Genomic DNA, 27,575 nt, shown 5'->3' with positions numbered 1-27,575 from the left:
ACTTTTATTTTAGTAAAATAAATGGCCAGCTACTTAGACGATTAAAGAAGTTTCTATTTAATAAGTACGTAATACGTCCTCATCGATAGGTGGCGCTTTACTACTTACTCTCAGTGTCCTCGTCAAAGAGTAGTATAATGTCCTCGGTCTGCTGAGTCTTTCTTTACCTATGCTACCTTTCCCCTGTTACCGTTCCAATAGCTAGCCATACACGCACGGATTTGCCCGTCGGATCTGCCTGAAAGATGTGTCTGGCGGACACATCCGTCAATGTGTGGCGAGATATAGACACAGATGGGCAGCAGACGGGCATCCGGCGGACAAATCTGTGTCTATTTCTCGCCACACTTTGACGGATGTGCCCGCCAGACACATATTTCAGGCAGATCCGACGGGCAAATCCGTGCGTGTATGGCTAGCTAATGACTTGTTGCCTTTTTGCTACGTTATTATGTCATGCTACACCGTAGAGGGGAGGCGTAGACAAATCCATTGTTTTTATCCGACTACGAGACGACTACGAGAGGGATGTGGGTTGCAATATGGATGGGTGGTTTAAATAAAAACTTGTACTTAAGGTCACTTTATACTAAGTTATTCTGAAGTCATTAGTAGAAGCGGTAGAGCGTCAATCATACACATTGTGAAAGCTCGAGCCAATATGGCATTACTCTGTGATAAAACAACGAAACCTAATTGTGTTTGGGGTTTTTAGAATTGTCTCGATGAGTATTAGTTGCCTGTTGAAAGAAAAGTACAGTCAGCGATAAAAGCTTGTATCAAAAATGAAAATTTTGACAAAAAATATTATAACTGTTTTTAACGCCCTATGCTAGAATCCCATGAACCTTTAGCTATTTGAAATGATTACGGTTAGAGCAACAGATCAAGCGCTAACAATATCGTAGCATCCAGGCACTTAATTAATTACTTAATTAGTATGAAAACTCCGTGGGCGCGCTACTGAGCGCTCGATAATGTAATAAGGGGTAATTTTATTGTCTTTGGAAAAGCAAAGAGTATAGAACTTTATATATTAACGTTTTTATTTGTAAAACAAGGGTGTAGTTGTTATTCTGTCCTGTCAGATTATATACACCAGTACAGATGTATATAGTGCATAATTGTTTTCCATCGTATTTTTTCGGAAACGTTCGTATTTGTCATGCTAGTTCAGTCAATGTTAGTACTTTTTAGGGTTCCGTACCTCAAAAGGAAAAAACGGAACCCTTATAGGATCACTCGTGCGTCTGTCTGTCTGTCTGTCCGTCTGTCACAGCCTATTTTCTCCGAAACTACTGGACCAATTAAGTTGAAATTTGGTATACATATGTAAGTTTGTGACCCAAAAACGGACATGTAACGTAAACAAATGAATTTTAAACATCAGGGCCACTTTTGGGGGGTAAATGAGAAAATGAAAAAATGAAGTTTTTCTAATTATATCTTGTTACATATCAAATGAAAGAGCTCATTGCGAGAATCTCAAATATATAATTTTTTTTATAATTTTAGGATTAAACAGTTTAGAAGTTATTTAAGAAAATAAACAAAAAATGACCATTCCCCTTTTATCTCCGAAACTACTGGGTCTAAAATTTTGAAAAAAATACACAAAATAGTTATTTACCTATAGATCACAGGAAAACCTATTAGAAATGTGCAGTCAAGCGTGAGTCGGACTTAATAATATATTTAATAAACGGTCTGATTCTTATTTTAATAATCGTGAATAATAAGATCTCGATACGATATGGAACGGATCTGTCAGTGTCAAAAGTGACGTTTTTGTTGGAAGAAACGTCATTTTTGACACTGAGAGATCCGATCCATATCGTATCGAGATCTAATTTTTGACATTTATTAAAATTACAATCAGGCCGTTAGGTTAATGCTTTTAAAACGCTCTGCTTGTAATATCTTCAAATCGTTCTATACAATACTGAAGAGTCATTACACTCGTATGGATTACCATTAAACGTACACATGTAGCCCATAAAGAGTTCAATACACGCCACAAGGCTATTCAAATGAAAACAATAAAAGCTGAACCCTAGCCTAGGTTACACATACAATAACCTGATCCTTAGCCCTAGGGCAAACATAAAATGCGATCACATGTACCTATATAGCTAGGTAGATATATTTGTATTCCACTCACGCACTAGTTCAATGGTCTCATTACTCGGGTCCAGACTGACCACACAGAAATACAGTTTGTTTTCTAGCTACTTGTAAATTGGCCATTTTATTAAAACTTTTAGGTACATTTATTAAAACTTACGTACATTTATTAAAACGTACGTAGTTATTAAAACTTGTAATGGATATAATGTAATGTAATGACTGGAATAGTGTGCATATTACTTATTTTATTTGGAAATGTTTATTACAGTACATATGGTGCTACTTTCTCGCACTAGTGCGCAAAGAGCACTTTTCGTGCATATGTCCAAAGTTTAAAGGGCCATATGTACTGTAAAACGTTGTACGATACACGTCGGTCGTGTTTTAATTTAACGCCACTCGTTTCGAATTTCCTCTTTTCCGCACTTGTATCGTAAATAACTATTATGTCCACTCAGAATCATGAGCTCTTTTCATCCTAATATACATTATATACATTTTATCTCTGACACCTAGAGACTTTTACATCTCTAAACAATTTTAGTACTTCTGTTATTTGTATAGTTTTTATTAGTTTTTTTTTCTTGTGTAATTTAACATTTATATTTATGTAATTGTTTTTTGTAATTTTGGATTAATTTTATTGTTTGTAAAAATTGACATGTAAAAGTGCCCCTGTGGCCTATTTGCTGAATAAATGTTTGATGTTTGAATAGGAGAAAAAAATTATTCTAAAATGTTTAATTTCCATTCCGTTACTATGCATTTTTCATGCAATTTGTAAAAACTATTGTGAATCTGTTGTGAAAACTATTCTATGTCCTTTCCCGGATGTCAAAATATATCCATATAGCTACGAACTTTGTGAAGAGGTAACAGACAGACAGACACACTTACGTTTGCGTTTATAATATAGTAATCATAATCATAATCATTTTATTCATAAAACCAATTTACATGTCAAAAACTTATAATTACAATACAGTTAAAATATAAATCAAGATAAAACTTAAAATTAATATCTAAACAATAAATATACAATTAGGTGTAACAAAAGCAAAAAATTAAATAGAGTAAATCAAGGTCGAAATTAGAAATAAATATCAAAAAACAAAAAAAGAAAACAAAAGTCAATTCACATGTCACAAAAAAATTAGTATATTAGTAATAAATTTAGTATGTATATGGGCAACGGGTGCCTATCTCGTCGTATAATAATTGATTGTCCTAATGTAATGTTACGCATAAAACTCTTTTCGCATAATTTTTCTCCAGCTGAAACAGAAAGTATTTTCGAAAATGTTTTTCATAGGTTGTGTAAATAGGGTAAGATAGATAGATAATAGTTTATTCATCAACACATGGTAATAGATACATTTAAAATATACATAAGTTAGGTTAGGACTTATGTTTGTTTTATAATTTTTCAGAAATTTGAATAGTTTCAGCACAATAACAATTATGCGAAATGAGTTTTATGCGTAACATTACATTAGGAAAATCAATTATTATGCGACCCAATATAGACCCGTAGTCGAGGTAAAGTAGGTTATATAGTATCACATTATAAATACTATGTATATATGTTTAGGCGTATTCCACATTTCGTTGAAGATGATGCACCCTCGCTCGGAGACGCTGTAACCTCGTTGTGCACTTCACGAGTAAAAGCACACGACGGTTTGGTAATTCGATTTATACCGTGTCTTTGCCTGTTTGTTTCAAGCAATTTCATTATGGCAGGTTAATGTTTTGATGCACTACGTTTATTCCTTGCATTTTCATGAACTTACATATCAAAAATAATCAATATTGGCTTCACACCATAAAAATATGAATAATGTAACAGTTTTGAATGATTCACGGTTGTTTTCACTAGACTTATGTATATTGACCGGGATTGTATTCACTAGACTTATATTGACCGGGATATAGACCGTGATTATCTTTTGTATTATTTTTATTTTAAGCGCTGTCTACACAACTTTGACACCCACCCGCTATCTTCAGTCACCCGTGAACAAGATGCATGTAACTGCGTCGAAATATCGGGAGCTCACAAATAATACAAAAGGTAATCACGGTCTATATCCCGGTCAATATAAGTCTAGTGAAACTAACCGTGAATCATTCAAAACTCGGGATTGTATGGTTTTCTAGCTCCCGATATTTCGACGCAGTTACATGCATCTTGTTCACGGTACAAAAATACAAAAGGTAATCACGGTCCATATCCCGGTTAATATACGTATAATGAATAATGTAGTTATTATTACAAGAGTTATTTCGTATATGAAGGCTACCGCAATCATTTCATGACTATAACCTATAACTTACAAATATGAACCCAAATTAGGTTAATGTTGGCAAATATTAACAGGTAATGTTGACGGAAGCTAACGACCAATTTTAGCAACCCCTATTTAGGGGCTAGCGCCCTTGTATTAAACAATGGGTACACACGAATTAGTAAGGTATTTTTGATACTAATGGCTGACATAAATTATTTTGGTAAAATGGTGCAAAATTGGCATTTGTTTAAAATTGTCAAGAGCAGTGCATGTTTTTATCTAAAATAAAGGCACAATTCTTCCTGTAATCAGTTGTGAGAAGGCTTAGGCTACGGCGCAAACGATTGTCATCTTGGTTAGGCCCTCTGGTCAAGTTCGTTCTTGGTTACATCAAAGTCGAGGAATATGTATATACTAGACTTATATTGACCGGGATATAGACCGTGATTACCTTTTGTATTATTTGTGTAAAAAACCAGTGATATCCGAATCAAACACGCGTAGTGACACCGTGAGTGTAGTGTGTTTGGACAGACCAACGAGTGTGAACGCGACCGGACCAACAAGTGTGAATGCGACCGTTAGTAACGTTGAAAGTGAACGCAGCCGACGCGCAAGAATGAGGGTAGACAGAGCGCTGTCTACACAACTTTGACACCCACCCGCTATCTTCAGTCACCCGTGAACATGATGCATGTAACTGCGTCGAAATATCGGGAGCTCACAAATAATACAAAAGGTAATCACGGTCTATATCCCGGTCAATATAAGTCTAGTGAAACTAACCGTGAATCATTCAAAACTCTAATATGTATATAAATAAATATTTGGGGACAATCTAGATGACCTAGACTACGAGTCGGACCACGATAAGTTTTCATGCGAAGTGCTATGTCAAGAATGGAGCTCATAAGTTAGCGTGTTTAGAGTATATCCAAAGACAGATATAACTTCGTAATAGATGGATACAGTCTAAGGAAAAAACGTGCCTAGAAAATCAAGAAAATTTTATTCTCGATCAGATGGCGCCACTACCTTTGGCCTACTTTCGTATAGAGGGCGTTGACGGTTTCGTTTGTTATTTAACATTTTTAACGCATATCAGTGAAAGAACATGGGTCAAAATCATAAAAATAATTGATGCAAATAAAAAGAATCATTTATAACACATTCAAAAAATTCAAATTCAAAATGTTTTATTTGCATTTTATCGTATTTTTATAAATCTTCATTTTTAGTTTTAAAGTGTGTCGAATGTCGATAGATGGCAGTGAATTTACTGTGGTTACAAAATTTATTATGACAGTACCGCTCTATTCTATTATATCTTCTTTGGTATATCTTAGGTTGTGTTAACTTTAAGTGCTAACTTTTGTCAATCAAGTTACCTCAAAACGTATGACGACGCGTTTTCTTTTTTTTTATACCACGTCGGTGGCAAACAAGCATACGGCCCGCCTGATGGTACTCGTAAGCAGTCACCATAGCCTATGGACCCCTGCAACTCCAGAGGTGTTACATGCACGTTGCCGACCCTTTTGAAAACCTGTACACTTCTTTTTTGAAGAACCCCATACTGTAGCTCGGTAAAACCTGGGAAGGGAGCTCATCCCATAGCCATTTGTGAAGAAACAGCAAAATAGGTATTTTTACATTCCGATTTTAACAACGTAGGTAGCTATGGCAATATCGTCAGCTGCAAAATTTGTAAGTTTTCTAATTCCTGAAATCCTTCCCAAGTTTTACTAAAACCAATTAAATTAACGGCGCTCCGGCGAATTTCATTAAGAACGCCGAACTCTGTCATTACGAAGCAAAACTTGTGTTCTCCGGACAATGAACACTTCTGGAGACATTCGGGTTTATAAATTATGATACTAACACTAATCAATCTCGGTAAGTAACGGAGAGAATGATTTAGATTTAGATTTAGATTCATTTATTTCTCAATAAGTATTACATGTTTCTATTACAATCGAATATAAAAATGAATACATATTAAGATCGTCAATATATAATAATGTACAATTAAAGTATTTATAGAATTAATTGGCAGATAATATACTATAATTTAACAGTACATACCTTACACATTATTCATTTACAATTTACGGATAAAATTACTTAAATAGTTTAAATTACATATTTGCGGTGGAATCATTGTTTAAGTATTCCTTTACACTGTACAATGTCCTATCGAGTAGCAATTTCTTTACTTGGCGACTGAAGGTGTTGATTTTAGTTTCGGCTTTAGTTTCTTTTGGCATTATATAATTTCTGAGCCATTATCTTGGGGCATTTTTTTGTAATGTTCAATCTACATTTTACTGGCCTCAGATCGTCTGGATACCTTGTCGGTGCTTTTGCATCAACATAGTCAGTGCGAGTGAGGGAGAAATAATAATGATGATTAATCAAAACAAAATTATTACTATGCTAATCCGCGAAATTTAACATGCTAGTCGATTAGTGCCAGTTATACTTACTTGCATATTTTATGCATGCAATTAATGTTCCCACCCTTCCCCGCAAAAATAAATACGCAAATAAATAATATACCAAACCACCACCAAAAGTACAAAACTCGACAAGTGTTACCTCTCTAAGTGAGGCATCATCAGGAGATACTGGAGATGTTGACGGTCCGGCGTCCGTTTTTTTCGTTCTGTTTTATTTCGTTACTTTGTTTTTTCATTTCAACATGATAGTCGATACCCTCCACGCGTTCCCGAGATATATAAAGGGTATAGACGGACGGATGGACGAAGGGTTCCGTTATCTTTTGAGGTGCGGAACCCTAAAAATTACATAATTATTACATAAAAATTCGCGATAAACCCGGGTATAAATATGTTTTATACCCGGGTAACAAATAAATATCTTATCAATCTATCTTTTAATAAAATAAACTGAGTGAGTAACCCTTTTTAAAATACATAATATATCTGTATAGGAATTAAATGGAGGTTTCATGTTTCATTGAAATGTTTGTGGCTGTGATTGCAAACTTGCGTTCAATTCAAAAGTTGGAATTAATTTAGGTTTTAGTTTGCATGTATTCAAGTTTGCGTAAGCGCGAAGCGATGTACCTACGCTATTTAATAGTTATGGGAGCAAGTTTTGCTTTAGAATAGGCTTTTGTGTTGAGTACAGGTCCTAAACGGGACTTGGCGTAGTGTATACAGTGGTGCGCTTTATGCCTTTTTATAAGTTTTTTATATAAAATAAACTGTAATAGAAAAAACCGGCCAAGTGCGAGTCGGACTCGCGCACCGAGGGTTCCGTACTTTTTAGTATTTGTTGTTATAACGGCAACAGAAATACATCATCTGTGAAAATTTCAACTGTCTAGCTATCATGGTTTATGAGATACAGCCTGGTCACAGACAGACGGACAGACAGACGGACGGACAGCGGAGTCTTGTAATAGGGTCCCGTTTTTACCCTTTGGGTACGGAACCCTAAAAACTTGAGATTCGAGTTAATTACTCGAGTCTGAATAACATAATCGAGTCTTAAAATAAAGAACTCGAGTCTTAACATTAAATGGCCTTCAGGCCAATTCAACATATAATTATTATTTAGTGCGACTCGCCCGCGCCAATACGAATAAGTACGCGCGAACTGCCAGATATTTGAATAACATCAATTAGAGACATTCTGATATCAGTGTACGTTCAAATTGGCCTGCTAGTCAACGCAACGATAAATCGGTTCCCAAGGTCCAACGTACCTATGTAATTTAAACGTTCAAGTCGAGCCACGCCGTGATATATTAGGGTATAATGGCTTTGGCTGAAATAAAGCTATTATATCAATTTAATAATGGGAGGGATAGAATTACACACGTCACGTTCAATTTGAATTTGAAACTTTACCCTTATGGAATAAGATCGGATTTAAATTGCTGAATTTGATGCGAAAGTTCTGCATTAATTAGTAATGAAAAACGAGTTATGTTATAGAACTACACATTTGCGTATTGCATAATATTAGTTCTAATTTATTGTTATAATAAGCAAGGCAACTAATATTGGGTAATATTTACTTGCTTATATGTGGGCTTAGTGAAGCTACAATCGTTTCACACCATTGACACAGTATTACAATATCCATTGACGAGGGCAATTTATGGTATGACGTTAAATAGTGCAAGAAAAAATTAAAGTTGCTTTACAAGTATTTTATAAGTCGATATCGATAAACTTTAACATATCATCATATCATATAATTACCGCTATTTTAGATCAATCCAAAATATTATAATCATGATATCAATAATATGAACTGAATTTATATTTAATGTAATTTAATACTTTTGTTATAGTGACTCGAATGAAAGTCAGATGTTGGATATTTATAGTTTCATCAATAAATGAAACATGTTTGCAAGCAGGTAGAGAAAGGGCTTGACGCTTTTAGTTAATAACGCAGAAGGAGCCACATTTGTTATATTGAATACAATTTTTTTCGATCGATATCGATAGTCGATATTTAATTAATCACTAGCACTGGTGCATATTTGCCCCCGTCAAACCGGGGTATTATGCCCATATTGGCCATGAACCACCAAAATTAAATAGGTAATATCTGACGGAGACTTTGTTTTTGATACCTACTAGCGACCCTAATAGAATGAATTGCTGATTGTGTTTTTCTTTGGACAGTCAAAAACTACGAGTAGGTATTCATCGTTACATTCAAAACTGTGTTGATATTGAAAACGAAAAATTGTATGAGCAACGCTGAATGGCGCGGACGCGTGCCGCGAATTTTTAATTTTTTCACTACAATGGCACCCGCGTGCGTGCTCCCGCTCCGCTCCAGCTCCGCGCCAGCTAGCGGATGCCCTTAAGATTTTAAAGGTTTGAAGAAACATCTGTTCCTGACTTTCAAACCTTTCTTTTGTCTCGTTCCTTTATTAAAATGAGTAAAGTTAAACAAGTTTCCAACTTTTAACAGGTAAGCATTAAGATGTTTGGAAGTTTGTATCTGTTTGTAAAGATCGTTTTTATTAAGAAAAACGCGGTGAAGTGGGAAAGTTATTAAGGAGAGCGCGTAATGAGTTAGATTGGACTTCGAAGAAGCCCCGGCTTCGATTACATTTCGTCAAATTAACGCTCACGGCGTCGGCAGTGCAATAGGGGATGGGACTGTAATTAAATTCACATTAAGTAATAAAAGAAAAACCAAACATATACAATAATGTAAGTTTGACTTGTTTAAGTACTAAACTTAAGTTAGATCAAACTTAGTTTGATCGTATTTGTTGTTGTTCCTCATTTTCTCTTATATTATTGCCTATACCTAAACTATTCCCGTCAGTAGAAAAATGCGTAAAAAACTTAGGTGCAACTAGAACATTTGTATTTCGCGCCTTTTTCTACTGCTATAGTGGGTTTGCCAAAATATATCTAATATAAATATATTGATAGAGAAATAAGTACCTACCTAAGCTTATTTATTTCATTATTACATTCTTAGCCATTTCACTCTTGAAAGAGTGGTCGTGGTCATACATATACGCAGTTTTGGCCAAACGTTAATTGCAATTAACCATTAACCAGTACAAATTGAACCGTAAACCGTAGCGGACGGTTACAGTTTACGGTTCAATTTGTACTGGTTAATGGTTAATTGCATTAACGTTTCGGCCAACACTGCATATATGAATATCTGTAGAATGATACAAATATTGAAACACGAACTGAATTATCAAAAACCGATATCAGAAGAGCTTGGTGACCGTTCACCCCTCATATCAGTTGATCAAACAATTAGTATAATCAATTGCATGTAGCTCATTTAGTACTTAATGTCAATACGGTATTTTCCATTTCTATAATTAATTGTACTTAATGTAATTTATGTGCGTGATCAATATTTGCCAGCAAATATTGTTAGTAAAAACATACTGCCACAGAGCTAAGCTGTATGTGCTGCAATGTAAATAGTAGTATATAATAGTAATCCCTTTTTATTGTACACATCACATACACAACACAGGTTCACATACAATTTACAGAAATTGAGGCACAAAAGGGAACTTATTCCTATAAGGGATCTCTTCCAACTAACCTTCGAGTGGATGAATAGACTATTGTAACGACGATTTTAATGATGTGTAAGAGTATGGTACTGTAGGAAAATCGTGAAGGTTAATTTTATTATTTGCTTCATTTAGATTCTCTCTTTAGATTACTTAGTTATTTTATAATATGAGCGCAAAAAATCAATATTAGAGTCGGTTAACGCTAAGTTTTTATGCCAGTCCTGTCAAGTTTGTGCAAAGTTAGTGTGGTTAGTCTACATTGTAAAAATACCTCGACACTAAACTAGAACGGGGATACTCGTTTCTCTGTTAGCAGCTACAGTTGTATGCAATATAATATAGCAGTCAATAGGAAAATGAAAATTAGGGGAAAACTATAACTTTAGATCAATTATATTGGATCTTTTTTTATAATTCTTCTGCATTACTTGACATTGTTTCTAAATTAACTGTAAAGGTTACAGTAAAATCTTAAATAACATTGGAACATTGATTGTTAGGGTTCCGTACCCAAAGGGTAAAAACGGGACCCTATTACTAAGACTCCGCTGTCCGTCTGTCCGTCTGTCACCAGGCTGTATCTCATGAACCGTGATAGCTAGACAGTTGCAATTTTCACAGATGATGTATTTCTGTTGCCGCTATAACAACTAATACTAAAAAGTACGGAATCCTCGATGCGCGAGTCCGACTCGCACTTGGCCGGGTTTTTTTGATATTAATTTCTAATTTAGATCTTGATTTACTTTTTTTTGTTACACCTAATTGTATATTTATTGTTTAGATATTAATTTTAAGTTTTATCTCAATTTATATTTTAACTGTATTGTAATTTTAAGTTTTTGACATGTAAATTGGTTTTATGAATACAATGATTATGATTATGATGAAGTAAAAAAAAATATCATGAAAATCGGCTTCTTTACTACCGCGCGGAAATTCTTATAAAAACGTAATGACTTATAAAAATCACATGCTCCATCTAGTAGTTGAGGTGATCTGTGGCATGACCTCTTTCCACGGTAAATATTTGAGTTTGAATTTTAAATTTCTACTTATAGCTAAGGCCCCGCTTAAGTAAAGGGAGCCCAAGGCTTTAATTTGTAAATGTTTAACTTCAATTTAAAATCATAATTATTCAAGACTTTTTGCTTTCTCGTAATAATTTCGATATTAACCTGCAATGATAATATATAACTATTGATAGGTTACTCATAGATAAGGAGCACAGAAAATACTTCCATAATATTTATTTAATTACCTAAGAATAAATCTGTTTTCTGTTTCGGTTGTCAATGATATGCCAGGACCAAATGCTTACATACTTCGGACACCTCTCACGTCGTTCTCCGGATAGCCTGGAAAGAGTAATAATGACGGGCAAAGTTGAAGGCACGAGACCTCAGGGCCCTCCTCCCACTAGATGGTGTGCTCAAATTACGGCACCTATGCAACTAAAACTGCACGAGGCCATGCGCTTGGCGAGGAACAGAATATGGAGGAACCTGGTCTTCAGCAGAAGGACATGACGTCACGATCCTCAGTATTGAGGGAACTGAAGAAGGGTAAATCTGTTTTTGTTGGTTTTCACATACCATTCATCTGTGTTACACTCGTTGTTGAAGATAAGCTTGTCTCTTTCTCTTGCGATGTGCACATCTCTCGCTTCCCTAGGTGCGTCTAAAGAGCAACTGTACATTTTAGGCGCTTCTGTTTTGGAAAGCCTATAACCTATCTGTAGTTATAATAATTATTGTTAACCTACATTTATACCACCATATGTATCTACACATACGCACACACACAAAAGTAATTTAATTAACTTGTGAGCGAAGTACTTGCAATTTTCATTTAGCAAATTGAGCAACTAAAATGATTACAGTCTAATTGACCTGAAACTAATGGTTTTATGTTGAACTTTATTCCCGAGAAACGAGATAAAATAACAAGTTTTCGGTTGTATGTAGGTAAGTAAAATGTTCCAAAACCTACAAGTATGTTTCACTCGCGTTTTGAACACATATTTATGTGGTCTTTCCGTGACCACAGCTCTGCTGACACATGATTGGCGCGACAGCATCTCGTCGCGAGATAGACTACGCGTCTTTTGCTAACTGTATGAATTAAAGAGGGACGGGTAGTCTATGTCGCGGCGAGATACTCTCGCGCCAATCACGTGCTAGCCCGGCTGGTGCAACTCAGCTGAAATGTCGGAATTTCAGGTAAAAACAATACAATTAAATCGCGGTAGACCCGTTCGTATAATTAAATATATATGTTTCACTTTCACAGTTCTAATAGAAAAGATTACCGGTCAACACGAACAACGTGATAATTACTAGATACGAGAACAATACGAGATCTAATAGATACGTTATAGTTTAGTTCTCAACTAGTTATCTTTTGCAGTACGATTCGAGAAACCAGTTTAATATCTAGATGACATAAAGATCATTGTTCGAATTGGCCCGATAGACTATGAAAAGGAGACACAATGGCGGTATGACTTCGACGCATTGTATCTTCCAAAACAGTTTGAAATGCGATTCAAAAAAATTACTACCATAGTGCTCCGAATATAATCCTTTTGATTTCATCATCAGAACTCTTCTCGACAAAATTCTTGCTTGAAAACCTAACGTGTACGAACGAGTAAGGCTTTATAAAACAGTGGCCTGGCTCTCATAACCCTCGAGATACTCGCCCATCGAGTGCACTGGATAAATCAATTGCGCGCCAATCTGCGGCGTCCGTAAATGGCTGCGCTGCCGGGTTATCTACGAGTATGACATGTTGGTGCAAAATATCAGTTACAGTGGAACCTCGATTAAACAAACTAACCGAGACTAATTCGGATAATCGAAATGTCAATAAAAAAAAACCGGCTAAGTGCGAGTCGGACTCGCGCACGAAGGGTTCCATACCATAACGCAAAAAACGGCAAAAAAATCACGTTTGTTGTATGGGAGCCCCACTTAAATATTTATTTTGTTCTGTTTTTAGTATTTGTTGTTATAGCGGCAACAGAAACACATCATCTGTGAAAATTTCAATCGTCTAGCTATCATGGTTCATGAGATACAGCCTGGTGAAAGACAGACGGACAGTGGAGTTATTTATTTATAATAGTAAAACTTTTTAAACAATCTGACAATCTTCGTTATTAACGGTCCCTTACCCCAGTCGGTGGTGACCTAGTGAGTCCTGACTGGGATCGAATCCCGGTAAGGATATTAACAAGTAATTGTGTGTTTAATCTAAATAAATATTTATTAATTTAGCTACGAGGGGCGTTCAATAAATTCTCGGTATGTGAATGAAAACAAACAAATACGATAAGTTTAATATTTTTATTTTTCAATATACTCCCCCCCTATGTTGATACACTTAAAAGATCGATCTATTATTTTTTTTAATCCCTCATAAAAATAATTTTTATCTTTGGTGTCAAAATGCTCCTCCACTGCCGCCTTCAACGCTTCATCGTCAGAAAATCGATTTCCACGCAGATCCTTTTTAAGATTGGGGAACAAAAAGAAGTCACTGGGGGCTAAGTCCGGACTATACGGTGGGTGAGTAATAGTTTCAAACCCAGATTCAAGAATAGCCGCCTTGGCAATATGAGCAGTATGCACAGGGGCGTTGTCATGCAGAAGCAGAACACCTTTGGTTAATTTTCCTCGCCTCTTGTCTTTGATTGCAGCCCTTAATTGACGTAGAATATTAGCGTAGTACTGTCCTGTGATATTTACACTCTTTTGTTTGTAATCGATCAGTAATATTCCTTCACAATCCCAAAATATTGTGGCCATGACCTTGCCAGCTGAAGGGATGACCTTGAACTTCTTGGGATGAGCTGTACCCTTAACGTGCCACTGCATGGACTCCTGTTTACTTTCTGGGTCATAATAATGAACCCAGGTTTCATCTCCAGTAACTATCTTTTGCAGCACCTCATCAGGATTTTCACCGCACAGGTCAATAAAATCGGAACAACAAGTTACTCGCATATCTTTCTGAACCGGTGTCAGCATTCGCGGAACCCATCTCGCACTTACTTTTGACATATTAAGATGGTAATGGATAATATCATGTATGGTACCAACAGAAAGACCGGTTATTTGAGCTATTGATTTTACCTTCACTCGGCCGTCTTCCAATATAAGTTTTTCCACTTTGATAATATTTTCTTGTGAAGTAGCTACTACAGGCCGGCCTGGTCTAGGATCATCTTCAATACTCTCTCTCCCACGTTTAAATTCACTTGACCACTTTTGAATGGTAGATAAAGAAGGAGCAGACTCACGGTAAACACAATCCATTTCTTCTTTTATAGTTTTTTGATTTTTACCCTGATTGGTCAAGAATTTTATTACGGCTCGATGCTCTAATTTAATTAACATTGTTAAATCGCTCATGGTGCTCACGTTTGTTCGGCAATTGCAGAAAAACAAGAACATATCGGTTTGAATTTTACTTTTTTTTTTAAAGTCTATGAATGACTCTTAGTGGCCAGTAACAAAAGAAATACTCAAAAAGGTTGTAAGATATCAATATCGAGAATTTATTGAACGCCCCTCGTAAATACATATTTTATTTGGTAGGAATTAAGTAGGTGTATTATGCATATTCGTCGTATAGTTTTGCTTAGTCAAGGGTTGTGTGTAACATTGTCCCGAAATGATTTTAGCTTTCTTATCGTTCATTCGGAACGTGTTTGTACTTTTGTAGGCATGGAGAAGAAATCGCTAGAAATTACAGTGATAATTTTTTCGACTGAAAACTTTTAGCGATCTATATGTAAGTGAACAAATACAAAACTTGTGCCACTTCAAACCGAAGACATGACGACGGGACTTTAAATACTCCAAGTGGAAACCTAATCAATCGTACACATATTCTGAACAAAAGCTATAATATAAGCTATAAACCTGTGCGTTACCAAAACCCTATTGATGTTTATATCAATGGTTGATTAGAGCGGATCGAGGACTCACCTCATTTCCAAAACCTCTTATCTTTGTCTCAATGTAAAATGAGTCTTAGGTGTAGAAGATAAAGTAGATTTTGCGTGTACAGTGTTAGGGGCCTGTGAGGTAGAAAGGACCTTCATTAAATCCGCCGGTTCGATGAACTACGGCAGAGTTTAATGTCTATCTGGGATAATGGTTGCATTAATTTAATATTCGAGTTAGAGGCGTTTACATCTTAACTTGCTTGATAGAAGGTTTTTTGAGTTTAGAGGGCACGTCGGTTCGATTCGTTAAAAGTTGTTTTCACCACCCTCGCAACGCTCAAGATTCCATTGCATTTTTTGGATCTTTCGCTTGCTCGGGTATCAACGGGAGGTTAAACAACAACTTTGCCCCTTTGTTAAACAAATAACTATACAACCAAGGCGTTACGAAAAACTAGTTTTAACTAAAAAGAACGCGTCTTCACAAAGACAGGCGTTACAGAAAACTAGTTTTAACTAGGAAAAACGTATTTCACTTAAAACGGGGTTTTACGGTAGCATATCTAACTTATCTAGGTAGGTAGGTAGGTACAACACCAAGGACATTTTGTAAACAAAGGACAGTTAAAACACTGGTTTATTGCAGATAGACACCATTACCTCTTTTGATATTCGCGTGCAGATTATCTCGACGTTTTTGCCTTAAGTCTCCTTATTTAAAGAAGTGAGTGTTTTAACTCGACACGAGTTACGAATTACCTATTCGTACACGTATCGTATAACGTTATACAGTACATAGTACATATGGCTCTTAAAATTTTCAACATAGGCACGTAAAGTGCTAATTACCACATCAGGGCGGTAAAGTAGCACCATAAAGGATGACTTACGTTAGACCGGGCCGTGTCCGGGCCGGAGCTTCCGGCGCTTCGTTTTCTATGGAAAGCATCACGTGATCATCTGTCATGTCATAGAAAATAAGCGCCGGAAGCTCCGGCCCGGACACGGCCCGGTCTAACGTGAGTCATCCTTAAGAAATAATAGTTGATACTCTAATATACATTTCAAACTTCTACTAGTTCTTTCGAAGCGAAAGTTCGTCACCGCTCAGTGAGCAACGTGAACAACAAACAGTTGCTGGAAATGAAATGCGATAAAACGGACAGTTCAAATAAATAGCTTTAAACGATAGCGGGAATATACCTGTCTGTATGCAGATTATATGCATAAAGCTTGATAAACATTTCACCTGTAATAATGTAGGTAATTGTATGGCATGCTCTCCATTATCTTTCGTAATGAATTCGCCCCAATGCTCGACATGCTACTATGCTCAAAAGATGACAATCTTCTGTCACCTCTATTTCTAACGACGTAAGATTAAAAATTACCTTATTAATTTTTTATTAACAATTTGCAAATAAAATTAAATGAAACTATAATAAACAGAATAAGTAAATGCATTATATTGTATATCATTTATTTATTTAATCTTTGTTGCACAAAAGAAATACTTATCGTACAAAAGGTGGACTTAATGCCAAAAGCATTCTCTACCAGTCAACCTTAGGGCAAAGCAGAGAGATTGTGGGCGGTGCTACTACTACTAACAAAATATAATACGCAAAGCTAAATTAAAATTTAACATACATATGCAAGACCATCAAAATACATATACAATAATTTGGAAAGTCTGAATAGGTATGACAGGCCAACTAACCTTAGAGTACTGTTAAATAAAAAATATTTCAATATACCAAGTAGCAACAACTATTATGGGCAAAGAGTCTGGTCGAGTTATTTGCCACACATCTTAAATAGTCTTCCTAGAGATATAATAGATAATTTAGAAGAGGGTAAGCCCCATAAAATTAAAATCATGATAAAAAAGCACTGCCTGAATATTTAAGTTAACCTCATAATTGTTATATATAGCATATTATACGTGTTAAATAAATAAATAGTAATAATATAAATGTAATAGAAATATTAGAATTAAGACCATACTTAGCATACAATCTATTAGAATGTAGATTAGGCTAAGTCTGTAAATAGTCTTTGTAATCTTTCTTGAAATAAACAGTTAAAATTTTTTTTTTTTTTTTTTTTTTCAATATCATTATTGGTACTTATCACATATTTTGGTGATATGACTTTAGAAACCCTAGCCAGATTTTGCTAACCTGTTAAACTATACCTAGCTATAATGTTAAAACCTATACCTACATATCTATCAATCTGTTAGATACCTATACATAGCTCCAGCTTATCTCCAGACAAATTTACTCACATCTATTCCTACCCGCTTCTATTAAGAAAGGCCTATGAATTGTGTAACCTTACATGCACTTACGGCATTTAAAAACTGCGGGTATGGACCAGAGTATCAGTAGTATGCAGCCCAGGGCCCAGAAGAGGTTTATGCAAATGCTTTCACCTCGGATATGCGCGAACGTTGCCACAAGTATTTGTGCGAGATTATGCATGGGGGATACTTGTATTGATTAGTAGCCGGAAATTATGTACAGGCCTTCTAGTTAGGTATCTAACTAGTTAGGTATATGGTACGAAAAGGAATTAAGAGGAATTGTGAGATGGGGTTTTCTCTACACAAAAATTCAAAATCGAGCTTGCTTGGCCGCTTGTACAAAAATATTTACTATAAGTGTACCGTTCGGATTCAGACTAGGTTCACCAGCATTTTACTGCTGCAGTATTGCAGCGCGACATTACTCTTGACTACACACAAAACACACTACACTTAAAATAGACACAAGATGTAAATATGTATAATAAAATTGACATGTAACTCTTGTTATGAATTAAGAAACTGAACTGAACTGAACTGAACTACTTTTGCGGCAGTAATAGTAATGCATTCGGCATGGAGTAATGTCACGCTACAATACTGTTACAGTAATACCGCCGACTGCATTGTAGGTACACTTTTGAAGGAGCAAATAATGGCACATTGAAACTTGTCATAGAAGGTTAGTTGTAACAGAATACATTTGTACATTTGCACGTTTACAAGTTTTTGCGTCCTGTACACGTTATAATTTGTAAATTGCACAGACAGCCTAGTCTCACCTCGCAGCCGTAAATCTCAAAAAATTAAAGAAACAAAGAGTCCACGTTTCCAAGCGTTATGCATTACAAAACGCCTACTCACTAGCCCCAAAAAATCGCATTATCACAACACCGCACCCGACACGTCTCGCTAGATTTATAACAATCCTGCATCCCAAACACGTGTAACAATATGTTACTTATACCAGTTGGTTAAGGTCCAAAATCGTACAAGTGTTACAATTTCAACTGTAACAACAAGTCTTCGCAACTTTATGTCAGAGGAGCAAGGTTCAAAATTGTCCTTCTTTTGGTACAAATTCAAATGCATTGTCCAATTTCCGAGGTTATCGTGGCTCATACGGTAATTGTGATATATGCCCGGCAGCTGCGACGTGTATGCGTTGCACGTTCAGGTGATATGAGATGGAGATGAAAATATGGCAAAGAGAATTTATATGGGAAATTTTCTTGGTAAAAAGATCGGCCATACCGCTGCTCAGAAGATGTTGATGCATAAAATGATTAAAATGTATGACAAAAACACAACAACTCACTAATCTAACCTATATTATGATAAGTTCCAAGTTATAGGAATGCATACACTAGCGACCCGACTCGACTTCGCACGGGTAAACCTAAATAAATTATACACTAAACAGATTTGTTTAAAAATTAAGGTACCCGAATTACTAATTCCACGAAGTCGCGGGTTAAAGCTAGTGGTTAATATATACTTTGTAAAATACCGGCAATACTCACAATGATGTTGCGAAAACATTGTATTAGGAACAGGTTAAATATTTTAACTTAACATTTTATACACTTTCTTTGTAGACCAACAAAGTGGTATTTACGGGCACTAGTAATTTTATGACTCCGAAAAGGCTATCGCACAATAAGGATAATGGAAAACCATTGTATTCGCCAGATCTAAACAGAATTACATAAATAAGGAAACCTTTTCAGCCAGAGTTGTGATCCGATAGTTCTACATACCTATAATAAACTACCATCAATAGCTACAACATAAACAACTTTGTAACTAAACATTTGTGACGTTTTCAAGCAAAAGGTACCATATTGTGAATTATAATAAGGACGAAATTTGCGTGTATTTTTATACGAATAAACTGTCAGAGCAGAGGTACAATAGTTAATATAGAGAGGAAATGGCCCCTCCCCCATTTGCCTGAATGAGATGCTTTTATGGAACTTGTTGCAGTCTCACATTTTTTTTATTCCCCACCGTACATTTGTATGGTTTATGGTGGGCTACAAATCTACTCCACCAATCATATTGTCGCATTGCGTATGTTCTGTCCCTCACGGGCGCACGCGTATAGCACATCTATGTAATACTATGTCTATGTGTCATAGCGTCCTTATGGCAAGCGACAATGTGGTACCTTTTGCTTGAAAACGACACATTTGTGTCGCCGCGGCCGGAAAAACGTCCCACTTTGTCGCTTGCCATAAGGACGTATTGTCAGGTTATTCGTATAAAGATGGCAAATCTCGTCCTTATGGCAAGCGACAAAGTGGGACGGTTTGCCGGCCGCGGTCACATTTAAGGCCGTAACATTAAATAGCTACTGTGAAGTAGATTCTAATTCAGCTATTTGTAATGGTTTTGATACAACCTTGAAAATCGTCTTCAAACGAAGCCTTTACTTCACTTTGCATGCACCAATCAGCGTAAGTCAAGGTCGTGTCAAAATAAGATCAAAATCGTAACGAGTTGTTATATTTGAATCGAGCTAGATATTATGCAAATGATATTAAGGAGACAAATCGCAAGTAATAGATATTAGATTAGAATTATATTAGTTCATGCCAGTATTTTTCAACGTACCTAATTTGCAAGCGTGTTTATCTAGTTTCAATCAATCAATCAAAGAATCAAACTTTTATTGATGAAATAGAAGTATTTTACATGTCAACACTTTATTTATATTTAATAGGATCACACATTTATTTTAGAAATAAGAACATTACTTACACAGAATAATCATATATTTCACAGGAATGATTACATCAAGGTACATTATTATTTTGGGTCAAATTATTTTAAAATGAATTATTCAGACTGAGAGTTTAATCAAATATTTTCGTTAACTTTAACTAATTACAAAGGATTAATGTTTGAAACACAATTTTCTAGGCATTAACGATGAAATCCGGCGAAATTTAAATTTAAAGTGAAATCAGCCAATCAATCATTATTTATCGCTCTCAACTGCCGCAGATAATACAATCATCACACGCAATCGTTTCAAAATTAATGTTTCATCGCCTAATGAAAATTTAAAACAAAATAATTAATTTAAGACAAAAGATAAAAGATAAATATAGTTTATTATTCAAGTAGGCATATTACAAGTAGGTTTGTGTTACAACTGTTACAAGTGGTTGTAGGTTTTCAATGAGTTAGGCCTAGACTCGTAGTCGTGATCGATATACGTATATTTTTAACTAGCGATTTTTTAATATTTTTATGTTGATTTCTATTCTTGTTCTTGTTACGTATTTATGCATTATATGCCGCGAAGGGATGTCAACTTCGGACTTAGAGATAATAACGCTGGAAACTCGTATTCATCTTCATTTGTGTGCGCGTTCAGTTCAATATCGTCGCTATACTTACTCAACCTCATATCTGCAACAATCATTTGATGGAAATATCGCTTTTCTTTCATTCGGAATACGGGTGTTTTTGTCATGAAATGAGTGTTGCAGATACGAGGTCGAGTACGTATAGCGGCGATATTCAAGATCGAATGTTATCTATCTATTGAAAAAAAAAACTTGAAATCTCCCAGTAATAAAGGATTTTAAATTCAACCCTCAAAAATGGTGTCGAAATTTTATAACGTCTGTTACATAATATTAGACGTAGACTAGTTTCCGCTTGTAAATTCTACAAAAAACGCAGAAGAAATGTTCTAAAACGCTTTAAAACAACGTTCACATTGATTGGCCCCTGCCTCCGCCGCCGTCTTGCTTAATGAAATCAGCAGCGATACGGCGTCAAACACGTTAATATATTTGAGATATCAACGTTACTACATCTTCCTCTCTGTCTCACTTAAGTACGAATTAACAAGTACGACAGAGAGACGTACGACATGTCGTTCGCGGCTCGCAGTAGACCCTCTGCCTCTGCCGTCCCTCGTAATAAAATCAGCAGCGATACGGCGTCAAACACGTTAATATATTTGAGATATCAACGTTACTACATCTTCCTCTCTGTCTCACTTAAGTACGAATTAACAAGTACGACAGAGAGACGTACGACATGTCGTTCGCGGCTCGCAGTAGACCCTCTGCCTCTGCCGTCCCTCGTAATAAAATCTGCAGCGATACGGCATCAAACACGTTAATATATTTGAGATATCAGCGTTACCACATCTTCCTCTCTGTCTCACTTAAGTACGAATTAACAAGTACGACAGAGAGACGTACGACATGTCGTTCGCGGTTCGCAGTAGACCCTCTGCCTCTGCCGTCCCTCGTAATGAAATCTGCAGCGATACGGCATCAAACACGTTAATACATTTAAGATATTAGCGTTATTACGTTTCACGACGGGAAAATGTTACTGGGTTTCTTCCAGTTAGGAAATACTTGAATAGGTGTAGAGCCCGATTTACCCCCTTATTCATAAAACATTACGGGCCTGATTTAGTTAAATTATGTTTTATCTCTTTCTTTCAAATACACAAGTCAAAATGGCAGATAAAGACAAACGATTCATAGCTAATTCAGGCCAGTAACGCGTTTATAAATAACGCCATTAGACTTTAACAATTTGTTACGGTTTTGATCTCATTTTGATACGAACTTGAAGATCGCTCACGCTAAAGACGATCGTCAAGGTCATATCAAAACCAGTTCAAAACCACAACGAATTGTTATATTAGAATCGACCGCTACAATTACATACCTAGTTGTAAGAGGAAATGCAGCGAAAAAATTTGTAGCTGTGAAAATTTCAACTCTCTAGCCTAGTGACAGACAGACGAACTGACAGACGGACAGCGGAGTCTTAGTAATAGGGTCCCGTTTTAACGCTTTGGGTACGTAACACTAAAAGCGTCTCGGGATGACAGATGCTACGAAAAATCAAGTGACTATTTCCATACATTATTTAAGTTTATATTAGCGTTTCATATCAACGAATGTCATCTTGGCTAGGCCCCTTGAGATGTCTTCCTTAAATATCTCAGGAAATTACTAAATTAAGTAGGTACTTAATTTAGTTACTTAAAGGTAAATTAAGTGTCAAGCGACAAAGTAAATGAACCCCGTAAATTACCGTTTACCTATGTACAGTTTGGTTTGGTTTTGGGATTATACTAAGCGATTTTTACTAAAGGACCAACCACGAAAACACGAAAAAAATTTTTACCCTCCCATAGAAAATAGACCAGCCGAAATGTATGAAACAGCCAAATTTTTTTTCGCGATTTCGTGGTTGGTCCTATAGTAAAAGTTGCTCAGTATAATCCCAAAACCTCCCTTCCAACAGGAATGCCCTTATTTTTTAGCCACCCTGTATAAAACCAGCCACCCAGCGGCCGAGGTGCTCAAAAAATCAGAACCCTAAAAAACGTGACAATTAAACTTTTGAGATTTTCGATAACACAGATGTGTTAGTTTATCAATTTTAAGGCCTATACTAACTAACCCTAAAACTGTGGTCGTATAAAAAATAACACTGTATGCCGTTTATGCTCCATCAAATAAATATGGTCCGCGGTGGATACCTAGAGCAGAGGGCGTACCGCGAACCACGTTCGACGTGTTGCCTTTCTGTCGCACTTGTAAATTCGTACGTAAGTGTGACAGGGCAGGCAATACGTCAAACGTGGTTCGCGATAGGCCCTCAGAACACAACACCGCACGGACAATAAATAAAACAGAGTGCCATTAAAAATCCATTCCGCCCCGTACAGTAGGCACGTTTTATGCTCGTCGCATGCTGTACCGTTGTAGGGCTGTGGACACAATAGCAGATATAAATTTAAACAGTCCCTAAGTAAACTGTAAATGGTCCATGGCTACTTAGAGCAGAACACAACACCGCGTGGACCATAAATAAAACAGTGCCATTAAAAATCCATTCTGCACGTTTTATGCTCGTGTGTTTATCGCGGGTATTTATTATACTTGAAATTTCTATTAGACTACACTAAAAACACCTTCTTTCAAATAAAACAAAAATTATTGAAATCGGTTCACATGATAAAGAATTATTTATTTATTTCTTTATTTTTCGGTTTTTTTTTATCCCTGAAAAGGTCGCGCAAATTAGTTAGACAATCTGCCGATAGATGGCGCTGTACACAGTTATACTTAGTATACTTCTGATCAAAAGGTTTTCGTGTTTTCAGTTACATGAGATTATTGAAAGTTTTTTTTTCTGCTCTATACCTACAGCACAATCGAGCACAGATTAGCGCACACAAGGTTTTTAACCTTTTAGGCCTCATTAGGCCGTAGGCTTAAATAATTACGCTTAGCAATATGGCAATCTATTTTAAATTTCTTCGAATATTGTTTGACATGTTCCTTAAATTCGTCACTTGTATTAAACCGCCGTTCCTCATACAAGGCATACAATGCACGTCTTCGTTGATGTAGCTCTGCAGTAGCCCACTCACTAAAAACTGATGCATCACTAACCATGACCGATTTTGAAGTAAATATCGCATTAAAATTTTCCATAAAAGTGTGAAAGAATGAATTATACATATTATTCGGACTCATGTTGGAAGACAGAAAGGGTAGCGCCTGAATTAAATTTTGTTTCAATCTTTCCACGCAGTCAGAGGTTACTGGTACAAAAGTTATTTGTTTTCTCAAGGTATTTTTCCTTACAGTCTCAAACACCACTAATTGGCCTAAGTGGTCTGATTCTAAATTGCTGATTACATTTTTAGTGATAGGAAAAATGTCAGTGAAAATATTATCTATACAGGTGGCACTAGTGGCAGTCACTCTAGTAGGCTCCATAAATATGTGGTTGAGATTACATGTCTCACGAGCGCTTTTTCAACGCGCGTTATAAAAGCGTTTGAGTGACAAATGGAAACATGTGTATTTATTCACACGATGGCGATAGCGCTTTTTATCAAGCGTTGTTGGATTTTCAACTTTAAGCTGTGGTCTTTAAATGCGGGCAGATTCAAGCGCTTTATTAACGCGCGTTGAAAAAGCGCTGGTGTGTAGGGTCACTTCAGGTCTCCGTCTGCCCTTGTAAATATCTAGTTACCGTATGAATTTGTTCATGGCATTTGCCCGTGATTAAAACGTGTAAAAATTCAATTAACTTTAATTTTGTGCCAGTCCCAGTTAATTAAAAACCAATAGAGATAGTGTTAATGAATTTTCGTTCAACAATTAGATACATTCCTATAAACTGACTTTAACTATAGTTTATTTAATTACGTAAACTTTTTCATTTGCTAACATTGTCTCAGTGTGTAGCATCCTTATCCTCCCGCCGGCGTATTTATCCCCCCTTGCACCGTCTGAATTCCAAAAAGACATAAATTCACAGGAAAACCGAAACAGTTACGTCTCTTTAAGCAAAGGAGGAGAATCGATCGAGTCGCTGTCTCCGCTTAAGAACTCATTTCGCTTCGTTTTAATTTAAAATATCAAGCTTTTTTTAAATATAGTATTTAAAGTGAGTGAGATTTTATTGCTCTGCTTATTATTTTGTAAGCACAATTCAGCATTTCGCATTACCTATTTCCTTTTGGCAATTTCCAAATAATTATGCGAAATAATTATTTGTAGTGTAAAGTAACATACATGATTATGCGTTTAAACCAAGTACACTAAAAGCAATTCTTGTGGGCATATAGCGAAAATCGAAATTTTGTTATCTGTCTCTATCAATCGAATATGCAAGAGTGATAGAGACAGATAACGATATTCCGATATTCGATTTTTGCGGTAGGCCCACGAGTCACTTTGAATGCAATCTAATTAACTAGTTTTCATTGCTGGCTGTCATATAAACTATAGTCTGTCAAACAACTTTGTCAGCAGAAAATGGCGTGAAATTAAAATTTTCTATGGGACGATTACATTTTTTAAATTTGCCGCTTTTTCTACTGAAGAAAATGGCTTAAGGCCGTTCCCTAAGCCAGAAGGCGAAAAATCTCCTTATAAGACCATATTTTTCTAAGAGACGTTGATATTCGTAGACGTGAAAAAAATATATGTAGTTCTTGGTACAGCTTCCGATACACCCGTTCTTTCTTGCGAAATGTGACAGTGATAGCGGCAAACCGATACAAGCTTGTCAGTAAATAAGAATAAAAAAACTATCCTCATCCTTTTCTTTTGGGTGCTAGTACTAGTGTAAGACAAAGATAGTATGATTCTCTCTGTCTATGTTTGAAATGAGACAGTCCTTTGACAAACTATATATACATACCTATATTTTTTCCACGTCTACGAATATCAATGTCTCTTAGAAAAATATGATCATATAATGACATTGTTCGCCTTCTGGCTCAGGGAACGGCCTTAAAGCTTCTTAAGCGCCTTTAGGGCGAAGAAGGCCGAAGTTTCTCAAACTCTGTCGATTAAAAAGTGTCCGACAGTTGCCGGAAGCGTGGCTAATGAAAATTGATGTCGATCGGAAACCGTCGATTTGCGGCCATTACCGGGGTGTGAATCTGCGACAATTGGGTAGGTGTAACTTTTTTACCACTTCAGTGGCAAATAAACATACGGCCCGCTGGATTATTATTATTATTTATTGAGGAGATAACACAGAAAACATACATGGGATGAACAAAGAACTATGCATCCATATATGTATCTCACGGGGAACATATATATGTATACTTTACCACTAAACTTACTTAACTAAAACATTAACATTAAAACATTAAAACTAACATGCGGTTCGCAACATTACAAGTGTTGAGTGTATTGATATGATTACCGAACCGAACCGAACCAAACATTTTCTTTTAAAACGTTTATTTTATGTTATTTTATTTTATTCGGGATGCTTACTGCCTAATATAGGTTAATAGACTTATTTATTAAATGCAAATTTCAAGCTTCCACATGTATAATGCTGTAAATAGTGTAAACAACATAAATATGAAGTTATTTCTAATAGGTAACGTAACTTCCGCGAGACACAGACATATAGTAAATAAGTATTATAAAATGGGTACATCGCGTATGTTAAGTTGAAGGTTGCTTGACGGTTCGCTCCATAACGAGGAGCTTCAACGGAAGCACGTGTTGGGGTACCGACGCAGACTTCCGCTTAGGATTAAGTTTATTTTTTAAATATTGAAAGTGGCGTAAGTCAGATTAGTGACAAGCTACACAAACATTATTAAAAATACAATGTACAATTAACTACACTCAGTTGACCAGGCATTATACTGGCAGAGACGATTTAAAGTAAAGGTACACATTACCTGTTTCCTAAACCCTGTGTTTATATCAGGGACATAATGCTATAGTCAGTTATATCTGTTGCATATTTAGTATTCTCATTCTGAAAGCAATCTCCCAACGCTTGACATATTTAATATTAAAATTCCAACCCGCCCTTTAAAGGAAAAGAGTATAAACCGTCGCGTTTCCATTCTTCTATTGTTCTGCAGTTATTTTTATATTTCGTTAAAACTTGAGAGAAGGGGTATAATCCGCAAGAAAAACGCTGGGAAGTAAAAGTGGGGTAAGATTAATGTTTCCCAAGGCGGGGATAATCGGTGGAATTCATTAGTTCACTAACAGATTACCTCTCACTAGATCTAATATGGAGTATGTACAAATAACGACTCTCGTCGACCACTCATAGTGTAGATAAATAAGTAAGCTTAGACTTATATTATGACTAATGAATTAATATATATTTATTTAGAACAGAAACAGTCATATATTATTTTATTTTATATATATTATTTTATTATGATTATTCGGGTTGTAAAAACGAGTCTAATTATATTTAATTACCTATGCCCCGTCTAGTGGAATACGTATAACTGATATTTAACCCTACTCCTTAAATCAGACACTCGGTGCGGTTGTC

At 35.9% G+C, this 27,575-nt stretch overlaps 1 protein-coding gene across 1 annotated transcript in view; it reads right to left on the bottom strand.

Moving 5' to 3' along the window:
- Nucleotides 1-27,575, bottom strand: part of LOC134744046 (thrombospondin type-1 domain-containing protein 7A-like) — a 165,340-nt gene that overhangs the window by 34,498 nt on the left and 103,267 nt on the right. The window lies entirely within an intron of this gene.

This window comes from Cydia strobilella, chromosome 9 (assembly GCF_947568885.1).
Source record: "Cydia strobilella chromosome 9, ilCydStro3.1, whole genome shotgun sequence".
NCBI lineage: Eukaryota > Metazoa > Arthropoda > Insecta > Lepidoptera > Tortricidae > Cydia > Cydia strobilella.
Note: the sequence above shows the minus strand (reverse complement) of the source record. Positions and strands in the feature narration are given on the sequence as shown.